The 4,169-nt window shown below is 41.0% G+C and overlaps 1 long non-coding RNA gene across 1 annotated transcript in view; it reads left to right on the forward strand.

The window, feature by feature from the left end:
* The window catches only part of LOC107182114, a 68,451-nt gene extending 64,896 nt beyond the window's left edge, over nt 1–3,555 (forward strand). The window contains exons 2-3 of the long non-coding RNA XR_001512835.1: nt 1,939–2,068; nt 3,201–3,555. This is a non-coding gene — a long non-coding RNA (uncharacterized LOC107182114). The remainder of the gene's footprint in view (nt 1–1,938; nt 2,069–3,200) is intronic.
* Nucleotides 3,556–4,169: the final 614 nt, after the last annotated feature.

The raw sequence follows: 4,169 nt of genomic DNA on the forward strand, positions 1-4,169 counted from the left end.
AATACTAATGTAAATTAATCAATGAATCAATCTTTAATGAGGAACTACAATTCAAAAACTTGGTATTTTTTCTTCTTGAGAAGAACCATCCTAGCTAGCTTCCTAATGATGGATCCATTCTATTCATTCATTCCACGATTATTTATTGAATATCTACTATATGTCTGACACTATTCTGTGCTTTGAGATAAATGATGAGTAAAACCCTACTCTCATGAACCTTAGAATCTTAAAGGGAGCCAGACATCACTCAAACATCAATTGTATTGTGTTCATTGCAGTAGGGAGAGACAAATGGGGTGCTGAGAGCCTGTGCCCTTGGGGTTACAGAGGTCAAGTAGTGCTTCTCTGAGAAAGTGGCTCTGGAACTAAGAATAGGGATAACTGTCTGACAGTTGAGGAAAAACAGAGTTCTGGTAGAGAGCCGTTAAGGAGTGTTCTCTCTTCCGGGAACCTTCGGTGGAAGGATAAGCAGAGAAATGCTAGTAGAGAGGAGGTGAGGAGGGGTAGATTTTAATACAATCTGCATTTTGAAAAGATCACTCTTTTCTTTGGATGAAGAATTTTTAGTGAAAGCTGCTTTCGGATATTGATTGCATATTTCTTAACAAATCAAACTCTGGAAAATGACAGGCATGTTCTTATTAAATATTGTGATAGTGATACCTTGTACTTGTTCAGCTTAAAAAGAAAAAAAACCCAACCTGCTGTTTTCACATTTAATGCTGTCTCTTTTAATAAGTATTGCACATATGGTGCCCCAGGCAGAACATTTGAGCCCCCTCCATAACTCATACACGATGGCACATTAACAGAGGCCTTCAGACATTGGTTTTAATTCCAGGGTTAAGGTTTCTGGAGCTCTTCAGGCCAAAAGCTCCTGACCCAGGTTCACTGCTTAAAGAAAGGATGTGTCATGGTGCCTGGGAGTCTCACTCAGGGATAGCACCTTGTTGTTGCATTTTGTGGTTTGGTTCAGGAAGCCTTTGGACTGGCTCTAGTGAGTCACTCTCCCCTGATTGTTCCATCTGTGATTCATCTTACTTCTCTTACCTTTCCCCTTTTTTGCCCCATGTACCTTCCTTTCCTCTTAGTCATTAAAATGTTCCTCTGCTGCCTTGCCATCCTCGTTCTTAAAAATTTTCCATCCCTTCTCAGCTGGAGCAGATGCTTGTCTTGCTGTTCTGTGAGGAGCTGTGAGCTGGCTGACAAGGCATTGACTGAGGCACAGCTGCTGGGAGCTTAGGGAAGCCTTGTGCTGGGTAAGCCAGGACAGAACACAGTACACAGACCCCAGTCTCTGTGCCTTCTTCCTTTCATTGGACCTGGGTGGCTCTGTACGTGGGGATGTCCTATAAACCCTGATAAATCATGTTGGGAAACTGGGTCTCCTCACAGTGGACACCAGGAGGTCTGGGAGACCTACTGGATTCCAGAAAACTCTTGGCAAACCTGTGCCTCTTTGGAGGCAGCTGGATAATTAAGAAGATTTTATGTGTGTGTGTTTTTCCCCTTGGTGTCACTCTGTATCACATCATTTATTTGTTACTCAATGAAGTCATTTTAATGAAACCACACCCACTGTTCAGAAAGAGAGGGGGTTTCCTTATTTCTGAATTCAGTTGTCCTACTTTGAGTCCAGCCTAGTATTTGTTTAGCATTTTCATTGTGAATAAATGTGAACTTGAAAATGCTGTCAATAAAATGCCGTGAAAATATTTCTTTTTGAAAGTTTCCCTTTGGGGTTAAACCTTCTCTTTGGAGTTTTTTTCTGCATTTGTTGTTGTTGTTTTTTAACTCAAAAGTGTACATGATTCTCAAGTTTGATTATCAGATCTACATTTTGATTCATCTTCCTCTTTAGGTATTTGGTTTTCTCTCTTTAAATTTTTTTTCTTTGAAATTTATTTACTCATTTATCATCCTTTGGTTCACTAGGTTCCTGTTCACTCTAACCATGATTGCATTAACCTCTTGGAGCAGAATGAAATAGTTGGCGGGAGAGAGAGAAGGGAGAGAAAAACAGATTCAATTTGGGAGCAACCCTGATGATCAAAGAAGAGATGAGGTCTGTGAACCATGAAAGATAAGAACACCAAGAAGTCTGATATATTTGTGACCTTGGTCTATGTTAAGTGTCCAGAGAATCATAGTTAGTAAAATTGCAGTAGACACCCTCTCGTTCTGATAAAAATGAAACCAAAAAATAGATTGAAGGAAAATATGATTCTAAAAATTGGATTACAAGATTTTGACCTATACTAAAAACCAGAAGGTTCTTAGATTTTGCTCTCTTGCCCTAAACAGAGCTGATTTTGAATCGATGACATTCCCGGTATCTCTTAGTGTTAGTGAAAGAAAAGTGAATTTGCAATTTATTTTTATTTCAGATGCCATCCAAGAAAAGTTCGTGTTTGGTTACCTGAAAATATAACTGTGCCTGTTTGGTTCTGGAGTGCCCTGTGGACAGATTGAAAGGTTCCCTTTCATATGTCAGAGACAGTGAGGCCAGGACACGCAGTCTGTTAAAATCACCACAGACAGAATAGTGTGGCCTTACTTAAGCCAGTGGGATAGAAAGTAAGACAAAGAGTTTTCCCCACCTTCAAGTTGGTGGGATCAGCTGTTTGAAGTACCCCACACAGGAGCTAGATGACCAACTGACTCACACATTGAAAAAAAAAAAGTAGCCAATCCTCGGAGGATGCCATATGCTATCTTCTGGGCAGCAAGCTGCTGACAGTTACAGACCTGAGATTCTGCACCACCTGAACTCTGGTGGACAGGAATCTCTCCAGCCTTTTTCATGGCTAATGGGAGCACACACCTCCCTTCCTGATATTTAACCAAGTGAATTTGTTAAGATGCAAACTGTCCCTGCCTGAAGAAGTCTATATGAGGTATGAATTAATAAACTATTATTTTTAAAAAACTGTGTTGAAGTTACAGCAAGAATCATGTTGCCTCCCTGTCATCATAGCCTTGGACATCCTAACATTCTCAAGGCTCGGCCATGTAAACCTAACCTATTTCCTTATTAACCTGGGTCTGAAATGAAGTTGTTCCAGATGCTTCTTTATAAATATTCATTGCAGAGGCAAGGGTGACAGTGTGGTCACAGGACAGGTTTGCATACAGAGCAAGTATCTATGGGCCTGTTTCATTAAAGGCACGTCTCCTTCCCTTTTCTCCATGCACAGGAAATTCTCGCGCCTGTAATTGCGGGCTGGGAGCGCTGCGCCCGCAGTGTGAAGCACAGACCTGTTGTACAAGCCATGATGGATGTGTACCACGTGCTGGCGAAGGACCGTCTCCGTTCACAGGCACGGTTTGCTGCATATTTATTATGTATTATTGTAGTCTTCATTGTAACCTAGCCCAGAGTGAGGACGGCACTGTGATTTCCCATTGTAATTTCTTATTTTCATTCACTCACAGCCCTGAGAAATGAGGTGAATTCTTTCATGAGGGCACTCACAGCCCCTTTAGTTGTACTCTGGCTATTCACCTGGCTCTATCTGATCCGATGAATGTAACGATAAAAGCCCTAATATATATTTCCGGGAGAATGAGACGAATTTATGAGCCAGTGATAGTTTGCTATGGCTTTTGCATAATATTCACTCTCCATATTTTTACTGCTGATAGTTCTCTCTATTAGCATGGACATTTATGTCACATTACAGCATCCTATTTAATGCCCAGTCAAGATCTGGCCTACCTGCTAATAATTAAGCAAAACAACAGGACAGAGGGGCGGGGGTGGGGATGGCTTGGGGGAGAGACTCCGTTCCTTATTTAGAGAATCTGGGTTAGTGATTCTGGCTGTTTCCAACAACCCTCTCCTCATTTGATCGCTGCTTTACTGACTCTCTTTGCCTCTTTATGGTTTTTGTCCATTGCTTTCAATTTAATGTTCCAGAAAATTTAACTCTGTTGTAAAGCTGTGTAACTCAAGATAAAGAATTCTGCACAAACACTGAGGTGGTGGACAGGTTGATAGGAAGCAGTGACATAACCAGTAAAACATTTAATAACACGGGGAGAAGGGCAGAAGAAAAGTAATGGGATGACAGGGGAGATGATTAAAATATCAACAGAATAACAATGTTATTCCATTGAGTTCCAGCCAACCAGAATGTTGAGCTCTCAAATGAAGCTTTTCCCTA

This window comes from Myotis davidii, unplaced genomic scaffold, assembly GCF_000327345.1.
Source record: "Myotis davidii unplaced genomic scaffold, ASM32734v1 scaffold13, whole genome shotgun sequence".
Classification (NCBI taxonomy): Eukaryota; Metazoa; Chordata; class Mammalia; order Chiroptera; family Vespertilionidae; genus Myotis; species Myotis davidii.